Consider the following 23,948-nt stretch of genomic DNA (forward strand, 5'->3'; position numbering starts at 1 on the left):
TTAGTCACATCTCCATGGAGACGAGCTGGAGACGTACCCACTCCCGGTCATGCCTTAGGGGAGCTGAGCCACTGACAGCAAAGGCACATGTTTGTTTGTACATTTATGAGGTATTTTTCAATGATGAAAATATCTGTCAGAAAATAAATGCTTACATTTCAATTTCATTTATTGGGTAAAATTCTACGCAGTGTTGCTTTTAGTAACTCATTTAAAAAAATCTGTCCATAGGGGAACGTTTTTACATTACATTTACATTAAGAAAAAAAGATCTCATTGCACTCAATATTTGATCAAAATCTTGATTTACTTAAATTACTTTAATTGTTATTCTTAATTTATGGACAGATTTCTTGAAATGAGTCACTGAACTCAAGGACAAATTTACTTATTTCAAGAAAATGTTACTTGTTTCTGCATCTACTACTACGACTAACAATACAGAAAATGCATGGTAACTTATATGCAAAGGTACATAATTTAGTTTCACTTTAGCTTCATCTTGAAAAAAAACAGCTTGATTTTTTATTTGAATGTACTAGTTCAAATAGTTTAGCAAAATATCCCCAAAATATTGTTATTGCAGTATTCTAGACCAGCCATTGCCAAATTCCAGGACATCGCGGCTCCCTTATCGACCCGAAATTCTCACGGGGACCCAATAATAATATTTTACTCAAATCAAAGGAATTTGTATCATTTTCCAACTAAAATCACATGAGAAGCAACTGCTCGTAATGACTGTAGGCTAAATACTGTTTTTCCCTTTCCTTTCTCAATGTACTTGCTTTGTACACAAGCTTTGGGGGGCCCCCGTCTCAGAGACCCTGGACCCCACTTTGGGAACCCCGGTTCGAACATCGCAATTTCTTTCATATTGTGCAATCCCAATGAAATGACTTCTTTTACTGCCAAAAGCGAGAAGCACTCTCTCGCAGAGGATCTGAGCGGTGGCGAAGTGGCGAGCCCGGGCACGGCGACAACGTTCTCAAAATCATAAAAGTCAATACACTGAAAAATGGCAATGGAGGGGAATCTATCTCGCGGCATTATCATATGAATATCAGCATCACAATGCATTGTTCCAGGCGTGACGCGCGCTGTTGCCAGCCACACCAGCCCCGTCAGGCCAATAAAAGAAAATTTGGATAGATGGAGAGAGGGAGATAAGGTGCAGCAAAGAATGCAGGGGGAAAAAACATGAAGGTAGGGGGTGTTAGGGGTGGAGCGGGGGGAGAGGGCTGCGAGAGGGGGGGGGGAGATTTTTTGACACGACAAATGAGATTGAAATCAGCTGGAGCAGAAGGAGCACACGGTGTCCAGGTGTAAATGAAGCACGAAATGTCCAAAGGAATCGCTCAAGCAAGACGAGACACAAGTATGGGCTGATTGGAACCTGCAGTAATGGATGGATTTGGGTCCTGGTGAAACGAAGATACATTTATAACAAGTTGATATTGATATTTATTGAGACGAAATTGAGCTAAACTGACTTCTCTGGGAGAGGGTTTAAAATGGTGTGATGCTTTCCCGTACCCCCATGATTAAAACCAAAGTTCAAAACACACCTGCTGATGTCACAAGGTGAGTCCCCCGTGTTCTTAAAGTCCACACACCTTCATCAAACACTGATCATTTCAATACTCAAACTGGTCTCTCTTGCAAACTGCACACAGACGACACAGCTTTGGAATTGCCCGTCAAGGTCATGTTCGAAGCAGCCAGAGCGGGAAAACAGAGGAGGAAAAATGAAACTTTCTCCCATACTTTAACAAATGCTGAATCATGAATGTATCTTTCGACTAAATAATGATACAAAGACATGAAGGGAGGAGCAAAATGGTTCAACAGCCCATACATACTTACAAAATGGACAATGCTAACCGGGAATCTACTTTAGCTTCATGCTACATATGCAAACGTTAGCATATGTAGGATGTTTTCCGCTTCTACTGAACATTTTGCCGTGAAAAAACATCCATGTGGACCCAATTTCAGCTTGACCTTTTTGTTGTTTGTTAAATATGTTTATAGTCCGCCAGAAAACGCCTAAAAAGAGAGAAATATTGCGATTCCATGAGGTTTTCTCCCCCCTCAGCTGGGTCATGCCCCCTTGTATGACGTTTTGCTGTCTTTTCCCTTTAACCTTAAACAATACAAGAGCATAAACGACTGATGGAACTATGTGGTAACTCACGATCATAAAACACACCATTTTACTTTGACTATTTAGCCAAAAGTTTAAAAAGCAAAATCTTTGATACATTAACTTTCCCCAAATTCTGTGGGGAAAATGAAAAGGAATCAGGTTTCGATGTGTGTGGTCAGTGTTGATCGACACTGTGTTTAGCCTTCACCCCTGAACACATAAAGAACAAACGCTTAGCCCTCCTTTGAAGACATTGTGAGCTTTAAGAGAGGCAGATTTCATAAAACCACAAACAGATGTATTTTTAATCTCAAATTCTCCAGTGTGTTAAATAATCAGTGTCAATGCGAGATGCACCAAAATAGAAACTGAACAGACACATCGCACTTATGCTATTTATGGTGTACGCAATAAACCTAATGACATTCTTTTAATTGCAGCAAAAGATGGAAGAAACGAATCAGGGCTTAATCAGAGCACAGAGAACTGCCTTGTGGTATGTATTTAGTTATAGGTCTGTTGTTTTTAGCTAAAGCAGAAATAAAAAGCTTGAAGAGACGTACACTGCACTGTCCTATCTTCTAAAACACACCAAATCTGAGCAACTGTGCGATTTGTTTCCACAGAACACATAAAATCAGCTAAAACAATGCATGTTTGAACCATTATGCATAATATGGAACTAATTTCGCTGTTATAGGAGTGATTATATGTAATTAAACCCATCTGATTCGTTTTTGTTGCGTTGTCTGAAATCCAACACCAAAAGAAAGATTATCCGACGTTCTTCCCTGCGCTCATTCTGGTCTGCAACGTGGCATAAATTAGCCTTTGCGTCGCTTGTTGGTACAAAACAAACTTTCCACGCTGACCCTTAAATGGAGTGTAGTAACAACACCACTTAAGAGCTGTAATAGCCACTTAAAGCCACGGTAGAGTCTCGTAATGATGTTGTCATTGGTGTAATTATAGAGTAAGTTGTGGGCGCCTCCGAGATAACGCATTTTGGAGTGAAGGCTGCGTGCGCTTATAGCTGCATTATACACAATGTGCTGCTCCATTGTGGCTGTGAGGTTATAACTCGCGCCCTACAGCAACGAGGTACTGATTTTGCAAGTTTTTTCCGAGTGTCTGGATGTGCCTCCTCCAACAAAAACCTACAAGAACAGGCACAGCAGTATAATCTTCCAGCAAGGTAGTCTAAACCGAGCTCCCCAGGTGCTGCCCCTTGTCACTGAAGGAACTGCAATGAAATGGGGATTATAAAGCATTCCCTATCCTTTGCATTGACAAACCTTGACCAAGAAGACCAAAGAAAGACTCTTCTGTCCTTGGATAGAAGATAGAACTGTCAAACAGAGCAGTGATCTCCAATTCGGGGGTCGTGACATCTATAGGTTGGCAACGGGAGTCAGAATCATTTGGTTTATTCGACATACACATCCTGACCTCTAATATTCCCTTGGACCAGCTTTAGCTTTGATTACAGATCTTGTGTTGATGATGGCAGAGTGTGACCACTATGCAAAGCCTTCTCCAGCACATCTCAAAGATTCTCAATGAGGTTAAGATCTGGACTCTGTGGCCAATCCATGTGTGAAAATGATGTCTCTTGCTCCCTGAAACACTCTTTCACTATGTGAGTCTGATGAATCCTGACGTTTTCATCTTGTAACATGCCTATGCCATCAGGGAAAAAGAAATTCACTTTTGGAATAACCTGGTCATTCAGGAGGTTCAGGTCGTCAGCTGATCTCATTCTTTGGGCACATATTGTTGTTGAACCTGACCAACTGTGGCATAACAGTTAACAGTTAACTCGAAGAAAACAAAACGATCAAAAACACCGTCCTGCAGATCTAGGAACCCAAATTTCATGCACTGAAAGAAAGTTGGGGTGGTCCGACTCAATTAATGGGATGGGTCCTTGGTCTGAAAACTGTATGTGTGTTTAACCTCTACTTTTGAGAGTTGCAACAACACAGCGATAGACCTATCCTGGCCTTAGCCATCCGTAAACTCCGGATCATTTCCCTACATGTACGTCTGGGTCTGATCTCAGTGGCCGCGTTACATTGGTTGAATTTCAACCCGCCATTCAGCGAGCGGGGGAGGCGGGTGTTGTAGGTGACGTCAAGCATTTGCGCCGGATTTGCTGGTTGTAGTTTGGCAATGCCGGCGGATACGAAAGTAAAGGAAGCTCTTCAATCCGTTCTGGCTCGGCTCCCAAATATCCAGAAATTACAATTTAAGCCTTGTGCAAAGAATGCTCCCAAGAGTTATGATAGAGTCATGATAGCTGCTTCACTCACTCGGGCACATTACATGCGTCACGGCCAAACGCTAGCGATTGGGTAAAATCAGATCCAGTCATTTCAAACTTTCAAAGGAGTTCACCCTCCCACCTGAAAACGGAGCTCAACTGTGAAGATCCAGACCCTCTGTTTGAAATGAGTACGAGGGTATGGTAAGACCAGGCAAAATCAGATCAGAAAAGGTCATAAATGGTCACATTTATACACAGCTTAAGCACCGCCACAGGGCACTCAAAGCGTTATACAGTATACCAAGGAACCACACCCCATTCACACACACTCATTTACCAGTTTACGCTGACCCTGGGGGCAAGGCTGGGTAAGTGTCTTGCCAAACGACACAAAGAAATTCTGTCAGCAGGACAGTTCCAGTCACCCGATCAGAAAGTCCCTATAAAAACCACAAACGCACAATCACCTGCATCACCACTGAATCTGCTAAGTCACAATCACGCACTATGTTGAGACAAGTTTATTTTTAGGGGGTTTGTTTGATGTCACTTTGTAAGCATCCAAGCGCAGGTCCGTGCATGCAGCTTTAATGCGAGGGTGTGAATGAGAACTTTCACTTAGCTCTTGTGTGGGCAGGAACTACTACAGTGTGAAGCTCTTTTATAGGGGGCTATGTTTAGCATTAGTTACCCCTCAAAGGCAAACTCCAATGACCTCCACCTCCATCACCATTTGAATAAACATATCTGCGGGCGCTGAGCCATGTGGTCTGTCTCTCAAAACGCTCCGAAGCTCGTTATTCGCCTGTTTTATGGCGCTGTGATGGCGCCCGGAGTGAGTTGGAAATCCCTGTTATTGAGGATAACGTACAGATGGCAGAAAACATGGAATAAATAATGGTTGTTTTTAGATTAGCATAAAAGAGGTTTATTATGTAAAGGTCAAAAACATAATAATTGATATGTGAAAGTAATTGTGACAGCGGGGTGATATTGTTCCTCTGCGAGTCTGTTCTTAAGAAAAGCAAACATAAACAGTATTTAACATTAATGATTATTAAAGGCCTGATGCTCAATTTCACCCCTGCTCAAAATATTAGCCACACATCCCATTCCTTTGCATGCATTCATTTGCGAAGAGGAGTTTACAATCTTGGCAGCATGGACGACCAGGGTTGCCACGTCCACACAATCCGCAGGTGGGAAATAAAATGTCTGCAGGTTTCGGTTGTGCTGTTTTCCATAGACGTGGGTTATCTTTAGCTAATTCCTGGATGAGAATCGCTATTATAAATGACAAAACCCTCAAATCCAAGGCAATCAAAGCTGCTTTGTTTGTGAGCGAGCGAGAGGAAGGTGGTCCAGCATTTTCAGCAGAGCTCGGAGACTCAAAACTAAAAACGACAGTAAAACACATTGGGTTTAGGCTGGTTTTTCAGATACTTTTGGGGGGCGGGTTCGGCCGTTGATACCTGGCAACATGTAAGTGGCACACAGGGGGTTAGCAAGAAGGTTCCAGCTTTGGCCCAGCGCTGAGTTCCAATGTTCTCTCCTATCCCTACAAACATGCCCAAAAGGTTGTCAAAATGTGTACTACAACTCACTTTCATTCCTCCTTTAATGTCTATTCACTACTTCAAGTACTGCGATCACTACAACAGAAAAAGGCCACAACTATCCACTTCAAGCACCAATTGAAATTTACTGTATATCTGAAGCCTTTTAAAATCATATTTCTTTACATTTAAATTACCCGTAGTGTGAATATTCTCCTTATGATAAAACATTACTCGATTTTCACACTTTCTACCCATCTACTCGCCTGGCCTTTTCCCTGGAGGCGCTACGGATAATATCTAACAGCGGTATCATCTTTCTTTCCTCCTTGACTTCCCCTGTGATGAAGCACAGGAGAGCAGGGGGTCCATTGGGAAAAAAGTGGACTGAACTACCGCGGCGCTGCCTTGTACCGAAGCCAAAGTGTTGTCAAGCGGAGTGAGGGGAGTGCGCTGTAGCTGTGCGGTGCCCTGTAATTTAGGCTTGTGGGTTTTTTTTTATAACCAACTTTCACGTGCGGCGGCATCCTCCGTAGACGGGATTCATTTCCTCGTCTTCACCTCTCCCTGAACCCCGTGCGAACACTTGTGCCTGCTTTTGTTTTGGCCCAAGTTAGTCTGGCACACCGGCGTCTACCGCTCGCCTCCTCGGCTCTGACGGTGACAAAAAAGAAGCTTCCTGCCGTGAGTGTGAAGATTAAATTGGAGATGATCTCAAAATAGTACCAGGAAGGTGCTATCTAAGCTTTGAATGATGAAATGCATCACCAAATCAAGACATAAGAGGGGAATTTTGTTTCAGGAAGGGCATCTGACACTAAACATAAGACTATATTGGTCCATTTGAGATCGACTGTGAAAGATATGTGAAAATTACACTACAAAAAGTAAAAGCATTGGCTTAAATTGCTTGAATTGAGGAAATATGTGATCTGATCAAGTGTACGTTGCTGGTTTAATGACATTTCAGACCAGTTCTAAGGGAAAGCTCGCTTGAAATAAGAAAGCAAAACTACAAATTGGGTAAGAGCAATTTGCCTACTCCATTGGAAAAGAAAATTACTTGAAATAGAGGCGAAATGTATTGAAATGAGTCAGAAACATATCTGAAATAATCTAAGTGAAATGCCCGACTAAATCTTTAAAGCAACGTGTAAAATAACGTGTTTACCTTAGTAAATCCTTTCCGTAGTCCCTCTGGGGGCAACACAAGTGTTAATGGGATGAGTAGGGGGTATTTCATCTCCCCCTGGTGTCTCTGTCCAGAAAACCACAATTGCAGCTTTCCCTGCTCTGACCCGGAGGCGCAATACACATTAATTGAATCAAGAAGAAGTTGCTAACAGGCTAACGGGCAAAGCAAACTGCGGGCTAGCACCACTTAAATAGTATTTACAGCCAAGTTTGAGTGAAAACAATTATCTCCATTGTGTAATTGGATGTACAATATCCCTCTCTCCCTTTGTCTTTTCTGTCAGTGTAGTATTTTCTCTCACGGACAATTAATGAGTAAAAAAACGTAACATGCTACAACACCTGCAGTGCCGTTTATGGCCTTTAGGGGCATGAGTTACTTAGTCCTGCTTTAAGCACGTGAAGCTAAAGTGACATCAAGACATTAGTATACTTAAAGGCACACTGTAATGAATGATAATGCTGAGAGCAATACAAAACTCGCTCCTACTGATCAGCAAGATACACAAAAGAGTATTTTATCTGTGGGGTACTTTGGATGAGGACCTGTTTAAATCTTATGTTATTAAGTTTTAGTCACACTGAGCTAATGAAGTGTTCATGATGAATTAAGTGTTGACTCATCATTAATTAAGGCTAAATAAGGTGTAGTTTTTATCAAGTGTTACCCTATTTGTAGTTGTATTTTATTCCATTAATACGGTGTGGCTTTACCAACAAAATAGGGTTTATAAAAAATACACATTCTGATATAATTCCTGCACTGCCTGAGTGATAAAACCTCCCTCATGTTGTACAAACTGTGAAAACTAGAAATCAATCATTCGATCACTTCATTTGTTGACAATTCCAATTTTAAAAATCGTGAAGTTGAAAATTCATTTGCGATTTGCGTGTTTAATGCCCTTCCTGGTGCTACTTCTCCATTTATATAGGCTTGGGACTGACACCAAGCACCTCTGCCCTCACAAATGCTTTCGCCCAGATTGCAGTTTATCCAGAAAAGCCACTTCTTTTCCTTCGCACTTGTACGATTTGCTCTTTCCAAGCCTCTAGTACTATCCTTACATCCCTCTGGTATTTTTTTTTTTTTTTTTTTTTTTCAGCCCACTTTTTTCCACCCAACTGTTGCTTCTTTTTCTCATGAATGAATCTCTCTCTGGCGGGGAGCACACACAGACGCGGCACAACAGGCGCTGAATGGCTGATCTGGGAGAAGTACCAGACGCTTCAGTGTAGAAACATCACAGCGTTACGGAGGCAGACTGCTCTTTGGCGCTCAGTCACACACACACACACACACACACACACACACACACACGGACACGCACGCACACACACGCACGCGCACACACATCGCGAGGGCCTATACGACGACGCGGAGCCTGAACCCGGCGAGGAACAAGCCAGTCTTCTGTAGGAAGGATTACAAACAAGGACGGGGCGGGGAGCATGCAAATGTCGTCAAAAATCAGCCGGTTTGTTCTGGCTAAAAGGCTTATCCATGCACATCCAAGGATCACCTGAAGGGGCAGACGACATGGCAGCGTCCCACAAGAGGAGAGTGTGCGCATTCAATTTGGGAGAACAGGCCGACGGGATGCATAGCAGAATTAGGTTGTGTATTGACATTTGCACAGTGAAATGGCTTCATACAGGACGCCCTTCCTCCTTCTGACACAACCTTTTCAAGGCTTAGAGACTTACGGACAGGGGTGCTGTAAGTAATTCAGTAAATGAAGGCCTTGAATGTCATTACAAAGCATTGCGGTTGATTCCAGCAAGGCCTGTCACAATAAATTATTTGAAGTTCGATATATTGAGGCTGGAAAAGTATCGCAATAAACGATATTATTGACTCTGACGACACTAGACACGGTCAACTCTCTGGCATGAAAATGACAGTAAACCTTTGTTCTAAAAGGGCATAGTCATATTCTAAAATACCACACAAGCTGCAATAAATATGAATACAATGAAACTCGATTTGCTTTCAGCTAGAAATTTAAGTTTTACAAAGAAAGACTAGGGGGGAAATGCTGATAGGAAGGAACCGACGATAAATATCGATCCCAAAAATATATTGTTTATCTGTGATTTATTGAATGTCGATATAGTAATTATCGTGACAGCCCTAATTCCAGCAGGTATTCAAGTTACATGTCTTTGAAAATTATGCCAGTGATTGACTTTTTTACTCCATAAGCAAAAAAATGATGGTCCAAAACATGCCCTACTATTGTTTAACTACAGTTAAACATAACTACAGTTCTTTCAGTTTTTCCTTTACACATCCACATCTCCCTGCACTCCTCTGTTTGCTAAAAAGGCTACAAATCTTTCAATAATGGTCTCTATTTATATAGCGCTTCCCACCTGCATTAGGCACTCAAAGCATTTTACATCAAGGAACCACTCACCCATTGAAATTGCATTAAAAAGCATTACATTTGACGTGCTGCTACCTGTAGACCTGTTGATGACTGCGGTTTCCAAACTGAGCTCCCTAGAATATTTTTACAACTTAAATTCCATTGGACAAAGTATACAATACAGTACTAACACAACAGCTATTGCTACTAATCTTAAAATGATTACTTCTAGTACTGGAAGCTTTTCGAATCATCTAACTTTTCAATTATTTGGGAAAATTCATGTTTACTTTACACAACTCCTTCCATTTGTCCATTACGATGTCTTTGCATTATTGAAAGACATATTATTTCATTGTTTACAGTCTAGAGTCTTACTCATACTTACTCAAACTAATCCGTCTATTTAGGGAATAATGTTTAACAAAGGCTTAAGATGATGAATTCCTTCACTTTGAACTGTTTTATATGTGGGAAAAAACGCATTCATCCAACAGTTTGTTTCAAAAAATTCAAGTTATTAGTTAATATTACGTGTTATCCTTCCAAACCGCTCATCTTTTGTCCTTGAGATGACAATAATCCTCAGGAGACACTGACCTTCCGCGGTGACCTCCCAGCGGAGAACGTGGATCACATAAAGACATGTAACCGAGCCTTAATATAGAAGATAGTTCATTTGACTTATACCACAGGGAAATCTCTCGTCTTCTTTTGGCATGTGCGTTATAACCTAACACATGTGGGCTAATTTACTCTTTGCCATCTTGGAAACACACTTATGGGTGGATGTTAACACTAGCTCAGTACAGTCGCTCTCCTTTGGCTTTTTTTTTTTTTGGTCAGCCCATATGACACGTTGTCTTAACAATTTGAGTCAGTCAAGTTTTGGCTTGGCTTCGCGCATAGTAATTTAAAGAATGCGATGTCCGCTGCACTGTAGGCAGCACAATATGGCTGCAGCGGAGAGCCCATGTTCACAATCAAATCACAGAGTAAAGGAGGACTGTATAACCTCAAATGTAACCAAATATCAGACTGTAAGGGTTCCACTTGCTAAGCTCCTCTTAAGTTCAGGAATTTGTTTGATTTAGGGACAATTCATCTGTGTTTTTGTCCTTGTGTGGGCTAGTCCTAGTTTGGAACAACTTAAGTCAGGATTTTGTCATAGTTTTTGTCATGGATTCTGCCCCTTTGACCTGGTTCAGGACTAGGCTTCTGGTTTTAGGTGTGGTAAAGGTCAGAAAATCTGTTACTCAAACTGTTGCTCATTGACTGTGACAATTCCAAACTGTCCTCACTGTAAAAGCTCAAAATTCATGTTAAGTTGAACACATTGCTTGGACAAAATGGCAATCCTCATGCTGTTTTCATTTATAATTTTGAAATCGAGTGTTCCTGTGTGGCTGTGAACCACAAGCAGGCACATTTTTGCTGGGAATAATTAGTTGAATACAAAATAGTTCCAGATTTCCTTTCCAGAGTTGCAAAAAGAAAGTCAAGAAACCGTACAACTCTCCGTACTATTGACTTACTGGGAACACACCTTTTCACACAACCTTATACGCGTTGGAGTTAAACGAGGCCATGCGCTGCTCAGGGGCACGCAGGACAGGCATCTATATTCAACTCTCATCTGCTGTACCATAGGCAAACAACGGGGGTTATATGAGATTTAAGTGGGATATGGCGGTATTTTCATATCTACAAGTGGTTGAGCAACTGTGTACAGAAAACAAGTCTGAAGCGTCAAATGCTTATTAAGTTTTAGGACAAAGGTCGACATCATTTAGCCCAGTTACGCTGAAGGCATGAACTTTCAATTCATGACAGAAGCTATCGCGCAATCGATCGAGAAGATTGTCAAGTGGGGGCTTGAAGTGGTTCTCAATCCGTGGTGTTTTTCTGCGAAGTTTGTTCCGACTATTCCACTACCTCAAAAAGGAGTTTGAATCCTGCAATCGGTAAAACACATCATCTGGTAAATATAATGTAAAAAACTGTATTTTCTCACTATTTTGTTGATGAGTCAAGCATTGGATGAACTCATAAAGCTGAAATCATCCTCATTTGCACAGTCAGGTAGTATTTTTGTGCTTTTTTTTAACGTTAAATAGCCCTCGATCGTGGCACAACTGACCTAAAGACACGCACAATAGGCTAATAGTCCAAGATCCTGGCTCAAGATCTGGAGATTTGTCCGGTCTCACTGCACCTGACAGGTTAAGTGGCCCCACAGTAGCAGAGATGTTCAAATATTGTCATCCGGAAAGGGCTTTTAAAGGAACAGGCCACTGTTTGTCCATACTGAAATATGTTCTTACCTGAGCTTAGACGAGTTGATACGTACCTGTCTGGTCTTTGTGCGTGCCCTCAGTCACGCAAAACGACCAAAGATGCTGCCAGCATTTGGCCTCTCACCAAGGTATTCCTAGAGCTACAAACGAGGTTGAAGTTTGGAAACTACCACACTCTTCCACGGGCACGCACAAAGACCAGACAGGTACGTATCAACTCGTCTAAGCTCAGGAAAGAACATATCACATTATGGAAGAACTGTGTGCCCTCAGTCACGCTTCAAGAACAAAGATGTTGTTAGGATTGGGCCTCTCCCAGTATATTCCTATAGCTCCAAACGGGGTGAAGTTATAAGTGACCAAGCTCTTCCACAGACACAAAGACCAGACTGGTACGCATCAACTCGTCTAAGCTCAGGTAAAGAACAAATCAGTATGGAAAAACGGTGGCCAGGTTGAGAATGTGTCCGATACATGTAGGCTATTTGAAAGAGGTACAACATCCTTGACTTCAAACAAACTAGTCCAGTCAAATTTGAGAATCTCATGCCGTCTTTCACATTGCCTTTTTCCGTCCCACCTGTTCAATTCCTCTCTCCAAAACCCTGTCCCCCCGATCCAGCTCCCACTATTTAACCCTAATGCGCTAAACACAGGCTAATCTTTAATAGCAGCAGTATTAGCAGCACCTCTCCACAGCCTCCGAAATGTCACAAAGCAGCAGATTGTGTCGGAGTGAGGGCAAGCAGGTGTCTCTCCCGCAGCGCGCTAACGACCCAATTATATCAATCAGGAGCCTTGATTGGTGCGCAAGTATTTTCCATTCTCTCTCTCCACGTCTTTATACGTCTTTTCTATTGCCGTATAGAGTCTTGGGGTTTCCAAGTGGCACCTGGTTGCAGGCTTCTCAGTGTGGTGCGGACTGTATAGGAGGGGGGGAGCGGAGGGGGGGTGGGGGTTTTGCGTGGTGGGAGGGTGGAGGAGGCTTGAATATAACAAGCAGAAAGAGACGGAGAGAGTGGTTTTTGAATGGGGCCAAGCCATTAGACCTCTTTTCACATGGGGATGTTGCTGGGCGTTCATTAGTGCAAAAGGTTCACGTGATTGGCCACATAGGATCATGGACTGACAAATAGGTTTTTGGGGGGGTGGGGGGGGGGGATTGCAGCAACGGGAGGTTTTGGGTTCATGATTTCGCAGCTTGACGGAGAAACGGGGCGAAATTAGACAGTTAGATGATTGAACCGGGAGGTTACGGATTGATTTGTGCGGAGCTGCGAATTAATATGCGCTCCAGCGATGTTGCAAAAGCTGCTGTTGCCAGACCAAGACTCGAACAAGCTCCTCTATAGGTTAAGGTCAAAGGGCTGCAAGGGTTTATTGCAGTCGAGGTTTTCACTACTGCAATAACCTAACCTCAAGTGGCTGAGTTGTTTTTTTCTTTTTCCGTCTTTGGCATTTGAGTGATAGCTGTTCACCAATCAGGATTGCGGAGTCTTTGCGAGCTCAGGTTCAGCCGCAGATAAATGTTTGTCTGAGTTTCCATGAGGCTGACTCCAAAGTGTTTAGATAGATGCCATGTGATTCCATCCCGGACTTATTTTATTTTAGTCACGTGGCTGTCCCCCAGAGGTACTCTGAATGTCGGGGAAAGGTGGAAGCCAGACTCCTCCAAAAGAGGGTCCACATAAAACCAAATACATCTGAAAGTAGATTATTGTGTATTGTTCTAATGTGGGGCAATTTGAGCAAGAATATCATTTAATCATTTAAGCAGTTGCAAATATAAAACCCTGGGTTAAAGCTAAAAAAGAGTTGTTGGAGCTGTTAGCCAAACTGTAACATGTTTCACTTGCCTTTGAGTAGTATTTTGCATCATTCACGTATAGTTTCAAATATTCCTGTTCAATTTGGTCATTTCTTTGACTGCTGAATCGCTTTGATCTGTAATTCCTGATCTTTTTAAAGCCCATAACCCAACACCGGACTCTTTCTGTGCTCAAAGTGGCTTCACTGTACAGAGGGTTTGCTAGCATGCCGTTAGCTGACAGTGAAAGCTTGTTTTCAGTGTCCCCAGACTCTTCAGGCCAATTCAAAATCCAGCCCAGAACAGTCTCTCCCTCCTTAAAGAATCATCTTGACATCATTTCAGATGTTAAAATCTGGGTCAACTTGTCCGGAGCGGTGAGTGACGGCAATGAGGCGCCCGCAGACCTCTCCAGACTTTGGATTCTGATCCTGAGCTGGAAGATTAGCCAACTGTGGATGTGGAGATTGATGCAGGAAACCAGAGCACCCAAAGGAAACCCACCCAGACAAGCCACTCGCCAAGACCTCTGTGCTTTAGAACAAATCACTGATTGTTTTGCTGACCCCTGGTGGCTGGAAGATGAATACTTTTCTCTTCAGCCCATCATTGACCCCTGATCTTGAACTTCAACAAAGTCCTGCAAGAGTAACATCAAACGCCCTTCCTAACCTACGTCCCTGCAAGAGTCCCTCTACGCCTGGGACATAAACCTGATGTGGAGGTTGTGATGATTTTCTTCCTAAACTAGTCATTTTGAAATCTAAGAACTTCAGTGATGTGCCTCTGCTCACTCTAAATTGAGTTCACGACTCTTCGGCCAACATGAATATTCAAAATAACTTTATTTCAATAAGATCTTGAACATTGGAACATTTTACCAAACCAGTGCGACACAGAGCATTTGTTTTCAAAGGTTTTCAAAATCTGGGCCAAAACAAGTCTTAAAATGAACCAAAACTGGACTTTTACTTTTTTATGTCACCATGTGTTTCCGTTTGACCCTGTGTGTATAAAAATAATTGCGAAAAGCAGTTGATTTTGCGACATAATCGTGTCTTGCTGTTTGTAAACCGTGATTTTGTGATGCATTACTAAACCATTGTAACTTAATCTGCAGAGAATAGAAACAGGTAGTGTGCTTTTTGTGATATTTTTGCAGGTGGATACTTGCTGGGGGGTGGATACCGAGGGGGGGGGGGGGGGGGGGGGGGGGGGGGGGGGCTTAACACCTGTTCATGTTACTTTCAAGCAGTTCCGTCTATTAAAATAATAGCTCAGAAACCTAGCAATAAAAACGCCCGTCTAAACGTTAAGAGTCTTTTGGCATTTGCACAGACCGACTATAATTTCAAAACTCAATTGTATAATGTTTTTTTTCGGATTGCCTTAAAAGCGTTACTCACAGGATGATTGTTCAACTTTAACCATGTTTTTTTTTTTTTTACTTCTTCTTAAAGGATAACACATTTTCCCTATCTAAAATTATTCCAAGTTCAGTCAAAATGGGAGTTGAGGCTGCCACACAACCATCCACAGCTTTTAACACGAGCCAGCGATGTCAACCTACTTCCACTGCTCAGCCGCTCCAAAAAAAAAAAAAGAGAGAAAAAAGTGTGACATTTAGGGCTGGATGTGGGGGAAAAAATAGGACATTTCGGGATCCCTAAACATCTCGGGGTGGATAGAGAAAACTGCAGCGGGAGTGTCTTCGGTCAATCCAGATGACACGTCTGCGCCTTATCTCAAGAGGAATTTCCTGCTCGCCCCTGTGATGTGCGTCAATAACGTGCAACCATTTTCAGTCGCTCTTTCCCCCCTTCTCTCTCGCGGCCATCTCAATTAGAGAGGCACGTTAATGAAATAAATAACCGTCAACAAACAATGCCCTGACAGACAGCGCTGCAAAGACGGAGATCAAAACCCAAAAGACGCAGCAATCCCGGGTAGAAAATCCCCCTTTTTTCCCCCCAGAATAGCAGCGGCGCGTGTAGTTTTGGGTAGAAGTCGGAGGTGGCTGTTGTCTGTGTCATGTCAGCCCGATCTATCGCTCTCTCCCCTGCTCCATTTTGTTCCTAAATTTTCTATACAAAAGATTAAGGGAGGGGAAAGACGAGAGCGGAGCAGGGAGGGAGGGAAGAGAGAAAGAAAAAAAAAAGAAAAAGAAAGAAGTGCCATCATGGATTTCATCTTGAATCCCACTGCCAATCTTCCACCCCAACCCAAAAAACACCAGTCAAAAAAAAAGCTAAAAAAGCCAGTCCTCCTCCTCCTCTCTCCAAAAAACGCACACTTTAAAACAGCAACTTGTACGAGGCGATTTGATTCCGAGGCGGCACGCTATTACACTTGCAGCTTTGACTCGGGAGAGGGGGGGAAGCTCGTAGACAAGCGGGAGGTGATGTTAGGACAGCACGGAGTAGTAGGGAAAAGGTGGTAAAAGTGAACCGGTCAAGAGGAGAGGAGGAGGAGGAGGAAGGAAAGGAAAGAAAAAAAGGCAGCATTTGCAAGACCCGAGTAGAGCGCGTTCACCCCAGCTGGTTTTTGACGAAGTGGCGAGGCTTATGGCGGAAAAACAATGCACTTACACAATGCCAACAAAAGAATTAGTCAGGCTAATCGCGTCTACCTACAAATGACGCCGTGCGAATCAACTTGCTCTTAGGGGGAAACGGGGAAAAAAATCCACTTTTACGCTTCGACAATGCGTCCCCGCGGCTCATTGAACCCCGTCGTCAACTTGCGCCACCCTTTGTAAAAGCTACTTTTTCATACATATATGCATCCACTGCATCATGTGACTTTTTTTTTTTTTTTTATAAAATGTGATAAGAACACGCCGGCTAAAAATAAACACGAGGTTGCGTAACTGGGCGAAGAAAAAAAAAGTTACTTGATTTTTTTTTAATGAATAATACACGTTTTTTGCCACTTAGGGCGACTTTTACGCACTTGCCTCGTAAAAGTCCACAGATGCCATGAGCAAAAAAAAGAACTTGTGTCGACTCAACGCGGAGCAACATCGGGAATTTGTTGAGAAAAGAGCTAATTTTAGCCCGTTCTTCTTCTTTTTTTTTTTGTCATGTCACCGCTATAAGCAAAGACTATGAGGCTGCATGTACGTCGCTCAGCCATGCGCGCACTCTCCGCACACTCGCACACCCGCGACGTACACCGGCTATAACATACATGACAAAGTGCTCACGGGCGCAGACGGCTACATGCTACGTGCCAATCACTCTCCTCTCCCCCAGACATCCGAAAACTAGAAAGTGTTGCACACACACACAAAAAAACGGAACAACAACTACTACTCCGGCCATTGCCCCCTCTGCTCCCCTCGCTCGAAAAGGCACTAAATGTCTAAAATGTTATAACACAGCCCGTGTGTGGCGCGACCATGCGTAAAAGTGCACATGTAAACATACTAGTTGGTGAAATAGAAGTAGATAAAAGGCAGATACAGGCTATATGTTGAAAGTAAAGACTCAGTGTACTTACGGGAGAGGCGGCGAGGAGATTAATGACAAGACACGTCATGATTACGTTTCACTTGAATTAAATACATTACGAGTTGGGAAAAAAATGGAAATCAGGGTTGTATACAAGCATACGCCGTTCCCCCCTCCCTCCCTCCTTCTGGCCACTCTCTCCTCTCTGCCTCTCTCTCTCACACACACTCCTCCCCATTCTTTCCCACTTGCATTTTTTCCCATTTATTGCACGGGAGTGAGTGAATAGGGCGAAGGAGACGGAGAAGAGTAGAAAGTGGGAGGGAGAGTGATGTAGGTTGAAAATGTTAATTATAATCTCAGCACGGGGCTCCATTTTACATCGCTGTCATCTCCCGCACATTTGTATCCTAAATATGGCATCCGGGGTGGCGAGAGCTGACACTTTACAAAGACGTTTTAGGGACAAGGAGAAAAGTTTGGCCCCGTTTGACACAGATTGAGTGGGGAAGTGTTGGCAGGGGTGGATAGATGCAGTGGATCAACTTTTCTTTTCTTTTTTTTTTGAACTGCCTGATTGTGGTACTTTCTTGGACTGGTTATTTCGAGTGCAAGGTCAGGTGCAGAGGCCGCAAAGAGGTCACCGAGGGCCTGTCAAATAGATGCATGACAGAAGAAAAGCCTGGAAGGAACTGCGTCCATTAGGCCTATACAATCTTTTGTGAAATTATCCTTATGACAAATAGCAATAGACACAATAAGACGCCACAATATATAGTCAGTCTACTCCTGGAAAGCTGTCATTATGAGTTCAGTTGTAGTTGTAGTGAATAAATAATGCAGTATGTGAAGAGTCTTAGTGTCTAGAGAGGTTGTACAGGTACATAGAAGCCTCAACCTCTCATACACAGTGCCAAGGTAACAATGCATGCACAGTATACGCCCATGATATGATACAGGAGGATAAGTGCAAGGCTTTATATCAATCATCAATTGTCAAGAAATTCCTTAAGGCCAGTGGGTCCTAAACGTCACACGAGCTGCTGGCAGTATAAATTAACCTATATTACGGTAGGCCAGGGGTTAGTGCTCATGGTTCACAGCTAGGAGGCCCTGGTTAGATAAGATATTCCTTTATTGGTCTCACAACGGAGAAATTCACTTGTTACATTCGGCGTTCAATAAGATCACTCAGGGTGTGAAAAATAGACAGGATATGTTAGTTAAATAGTAAAAAAAAAAAAAAAGAAGAAGTAAAGGCAAAAATCTTAAGGGGCGTTCAATCCCCAGGCTGGTTTCCGTATGGACTTTGCATGTTCTACCCATATCTGTGTATACCAGGGGTGCCCAAAGTGCGGCCCAGGGGGCAAATGCAGCCCCCAGACCAATTTATGGTGGCCCTCGGCCTTCTTGCTGAATCGGTTCACATCATCAGAGATGGTCCTTTTTATTTGAAATGTAATAGTTCTGCACAATTCTAACCTAACAACTAATATTGTATTGTGAGACAGAGCTGGCATGAAGGTTTTAAGCATAAATAAAGGTGTGGGCACAGTTTGAACCTCTGCTCGTCGAAGGTTTTGCGGCACTAACCTCCGATCTATGGCCCTTCACCCCGTGTACACTATGTCATGAACACTATGTGACCCCGTGTACACTATGTCATGAACACTATGTGACCCCGTGTACACTATGCCATGAACAGTATGTGACCCCGTGTACACTATGTCATGAACACTATGTGACCCCGTGTACACTATGCCATGAACACTATGTGACCCCGTGTACACTATGCCATGAACACTGTGTGACCCCGTGTACACTATGCCATGAACACTATGTGACCCCGTGTATACTATGCCATGAACATTATGTGACCCCGTGTATACTATGCCATGAACACTATGTGACCCCGTGTACACTATGTCATGAACACTGTGTGACCCCGTGTACACTATGCCATGAACACTACGTGACCCCGTGTACACTATGCCATGAACACTACGTGACCCCGTGTACACTATGCCATGAACACTATGTGACCCCGTGTACACTATGCCATGAACACTATGTGATGCCGTGTACACTATGTCATGAACACTATGTGACCCCGTGTACACTATGTCATGAACACTATGTGACCCCGTGTACACTATGCCATGAACACTATGTGACCCCGTGTACACTATGCCATGAACACTATGTGATGCCGTGTACACTATGTCATGAACACTATGTGACCCCGTGTACACTATGCCATGAACACTATGTGACCCCGTGTACACTATGCCATGAACACTATGTGACCCCGTGTACACTATGTCATGAACACTATGTGACCCTGTGTACACTATGTCATGAACACTATGTGACCCCATGTACACTATGCCATGAACACTATGTGACCCTGTGTACACTATGCCATGAACACTATGTGACCCCGTGTACACTATGCCATGAACACTATGTGACCCCGTGTACACAATGCCATGAACACTATGTGACCCCGTGTACACAATGCCATGAACACTATGTGACCCCGTGTACACTATGTCATGAACACTATGTGACTCAGTGTACACTATGCCATGAACAGTATGTGACTCCGTGTACACTATGTCATGAACACTATGTGACCCCGTGTACACTATGTCATGAACACTATGTGACCCCGTGTACACTATGCCATGAACACTATGTGACCCCGTGTACACAATGTCATGAACACTATGTGACCCCGTGTACACTATGCCATGAACACTATGTGACCCCGTGTACACAATGCGGCCCCCATGAATAAAGTTTGGACACCCCTGGTATCTACACAGACACAGGTAGACCACAGGCCAGGATGTGTGAAGGGTGTTTGAGTGAGTGGTCAGAGTGGTCAAAGGTGAAGATTGGCAACCGCGCTTCCATCAGTCTATCCCCGGGCAGCTGTGGCTAATGTAGCTTACCACCACAGATGGAGTAAATGAATAATGCACAAACTTTGACTGGAGAAGCCCTATAATACAAGAAAATGCATTATTCATCTGGACATTCTATTTTGATCCCATTAGGAGATAAAACACATTGTAAAATACTCAAAGTTGAGGAAAACCTTTGCAGCAGGGTTTGAGAGAAATAAGATTGAAATTGCTCTGTGAATTGAAAATGGAAGAAAAAAAAAACTTGATCTTGAGTCTCAAGGGACTAACCTGTATAAATATAGGACAAATGAAATACATGTTTTATCTTGTTATCAAAGTAAGTCTATCAATAGAAGGTATAAAATGCAGCATTTACTCAATAACCTTAATCGTTCAACCACTTTATTTTATATTTGTGGTTAGTCTTGGCCCCAGTTCTTGTGCTACGCTCTCCAGAGAGAAAGATAAGAAAAGAATCATCCATTCTGCTTTTCCCCCGTCTAAAACCTCTTCAGACTTTTACCTACTTCATCCTTGGACCACAATAACGTCATGTCCCTGAATGTTTGCACGCAAAAATCTTTTTCACAAAACACTTATATCTTACCTTGGCATTCAGTTCTGTCTCAAGGGCGCCGTCATTAACAGACATATTTTAATACTTCCATTGAATTGTTGTCTATAGAAACTGCAGCGCCGTATATTGACACCCGTTATTCTTCATAAAAGTTTGTGCTACTTGAGCGATTATTCAAAATGCGAACAAAGCCAAGTGGGTGAGTATACGTACTTTGGGAGGAACAGGTTTAAAGTATCTCGCCTCGACTTGCCTTTAGGACGTGTATCATATTATGACTATGTTGGCAACTAAATTGTACTCAAATATTTGATATGTCTAAACCTTTGCCAGTTGATTTATGTCCCACAGCTGGGTATTATAAAGGTGAAAACTCTCATATGAAAGGGGTCTGCAAGGATTTTCCCTTGTGAGCTATTTTTACCAAATAAAAACTACTTGTGTTTTGAGGACAGTTAGTGAAGACAGAATTTCAGTGCACAGAAAGAAAATGACCTTAGTTTCCTCCAAATACTTAACTACATTTACAAAGTTTAAAAAATAAAATAAAACCCGTGAAAAAATGGAGCTGAAAGAAAAATGCTCCGTCCCAGGCATTTTGATGATGCAGTACGAACGCCCTCCCGTTCAATAAAGGACTTTTAACTTAAAATGTATTTACTGCAATGTGTATATATAATTGTGTTTATCACTCAACATTTGGAAAGAGAAAATAGATATAGATAAACACAGTGGAACAGCTTATCCATGTGGAGTTTATATGTCTCCTCCAGGTACTCCAGTTTCCCCTACCACTAAAAACATGTACAACAGGCCAGAATGAATGTGAGTGAGTGGTTGGTCGTGGTCGGAGGGCACAGACTGGTTGCCTTGCTTCAGTCAGTCTACCCCAAGGGCAGCTGTGGCTACAATAGTGGCTTACCACCACTGAATGAACAATGGCGACAGTGTAGCACTATAGAAACTTGGTAACAAAGGCTTGAGAAGTGCAATAAGTGGTCACATTTATATAGGGCCTTTCTTCCTGCTTTAGGCACTCAAAGCGCTTTACATGAGGGAACCATTCACCCATTCACACACTAATTCACACACCAATGTACACAGACACTGCAGGCAAGGGCGGTGAGGTGTCTTAAAGGGACAGGCCACCGTTTTTCCATACTGAGATATGTTCTTACCTGAGCTTAGACGAGTTAATGTGTACCTGTGTGGTCTTTACGTGTGCACTGAATCACGCAAAAAGACCAAAGATGTTGTTAGCATTTAGCCTCTCCTCCTCTCCTCTATGGACTCAAACAGGGGTAAAATTAAGAGCGACCAAGCTCTTCCATGTTTTCCCTTTTTGAATATGGTTACGTGAGCAGTTACACGATCCAAGTATAGTCACACAAAATTAAACATGTCGATTTTCTAAGCGGATAAAAAGGGGTAGTATATTGTAGGGCGTAATAATACCTTAGGAGAACTTCGATGTCTTCACTTTACTGCACGGATGTCGAAGTGCTAAATGCTAGCAACATCGCACCAGACAGTTACGCATCAACTCGTCTAATCTCAGGTAAGAACATATCTCAGTATGGAAAAAGGACACAATGACAGTGTGTGCCTGTGGGATTCAAACCGCCAACCCTCTGGTCACAAGATGACCCGCTCTACTCACTTGTCGTTGTCCCGATACAAGTATATTTATTTTTATTTTGACAAAGCAGTGATTGACTCATCAAGCTTTGAAAAGTACAAAGCCTTTGGGGAACAACTTGTAAAGCGCTGCCAAGCAACTGGTGGCTCCAGAGCAACAGGTTAGACACCCCTGTTCCATGACTTAGTGTCAAAATTACCCTCAATCTTCATCTACAGTATATTAAAGATTGTTTCATAGCGCTCCAGCCACACAGTCATGGCTGTCAAAGACCTCTCCGGAAACCACCAGTCACACAAAGTTCAACAAGTTCAGGTTTGATGACGATAAAGCCATTGTTTCTCAAGTCTCAGTCAATTCGTCTGAACTAGTCCATATCACAGTCTCAGATTAGAGGTACTACCTCTCCACACAACCACGACTGAAGTGTTTTGCCCAAGGTCCGAGCAGCAGGCCAGCACATGGGGAATCAAACGGCCAATCTTCAGGTTATAGCGAAGAAACCGATCGCATGAACAACTTTGGAAAGCAAACTCAAACAGAGCTATTTTAAACTGTTGCAATCAAGAGTCAGAGAAATCTAAGAGCAGGTTTTGTTGATATTCCACTTTCTTTAAGTGCAGGGCTGGCGTGACTGAAGTGTTAAGTGGGGTATTTCTGACTTAATAAAGGCACAGTCCGGTATTCATTGCTGTTTTTTTAATGCATTTTTACAGTGTTCTGTTGCAAGAGTTGGTTTCTCTGATTGAGAAGGTCATTGCAGAGGTGAGATGTGCAGCTAATCTCCTGCTCTCCGCTCGTCCTCTAGGCCTCCTATCTGGCAATCCCCAACTCCACCCTCGAACTCCTCTGCAATAAGTCAAGCACAAGTCAGAGCACAAACATGTCATGACACCAACTACTGCAGAGGTGTCATATGGCTATAAAATCAACACTAGTTTAAAAGGAAGGCACTAATATCAGCCCTTATGAGTGACAGTGGTGGAGCGAAAGACTCTACTGCTCGGCCATACTGTTGTCGTGTCCAGACAAGATGATGTCACGTTAGAGCGGGTGGTTATCAGTTCCCTTTACTTGACTTATTTTGTGAAGAAATTGCACATCTCTTTGTGTATTTCTGACACAGTATGTATTTAGCTTTTGAGTAATCCCCAGAAAGTCAAGAATTCTGTGACTCTGCCCTGTGAGTAAATCCGTAAGTGACAAAGCTTTCATTTCGGTGTTTGAATTGTACTCAATTCCGAAGCACCACTCCTTCATCCACCTGAGCGCTTATGAATACAGCTCACTACTCTCTCATTCTACTCGAGTAAATCTTCTGGTTGCTCTCCCCCACCGCCGTCTAATGTTAGATTCAGTGCCACGTTGATGGGAGATAACAAGTTTTCATAACGGCTGCATGGCCGTGTGTGAAGAGGCAGCCCACACACACTCCCCCAAAGCGATGTGCTGTAGTTAAGTGGATGGTTATGTAAAAATCTCACCTTTGCTTTGTTTACAGCGTGTTCATGAGCTTTGATTGCCGCCTCTTGTGTCTGGGCATGCCTGCTTCTGTCTCAACGTATAACAAATTAAATCACACATAATATGGTAAATGCACTATTTTGGGGCTTTTAACCATGTAATAATGTTTCCTCATTGTTAAACACGAGTATGGAACTATGGGTTAGATTACTTTAATCTGTTTACTTTAATCTACTTTATAAATAGTGAAACAATGACGCTAT

At 42.8% G+C, this 23,948-nt stretch overlaps 1 protein-coding gene across 2 annotated transcripts in view; it reads right to left on the reverse strand.

Annotated features, from left to right (window-relative positions):
- Positions 1-17,282, reverse strand: part of znf219 (zinc finger protein 219) — a 41,160-nt gene extending 23,878 nt beyond the window's left edge. For both annotated transcript variants that reach the window (XM_079579868.1, XM_079579867.1), the window contains exon 1: positions 17,143-17,282. The gene's annotated coding sequence lies outside the window, so the exon portion shown is untranslated. The remainder of the gene's footprint in view (positions 1-17,142) is intronic.
- Between the last annotated feature and the right edge of the window lie 6,666 nt (positions 17,283-23,948).

This window comes from Gobius niger (assembly GCF_951799975.1).
Source record: "Gobius niger genome assembly, chromosome: 21".
Lineage (NCBI taxonomy): Eukaryota > Metazoa > Chordata > Actinopteri > Gobiiformes > Gobiidae > Gobius > Gobius niger.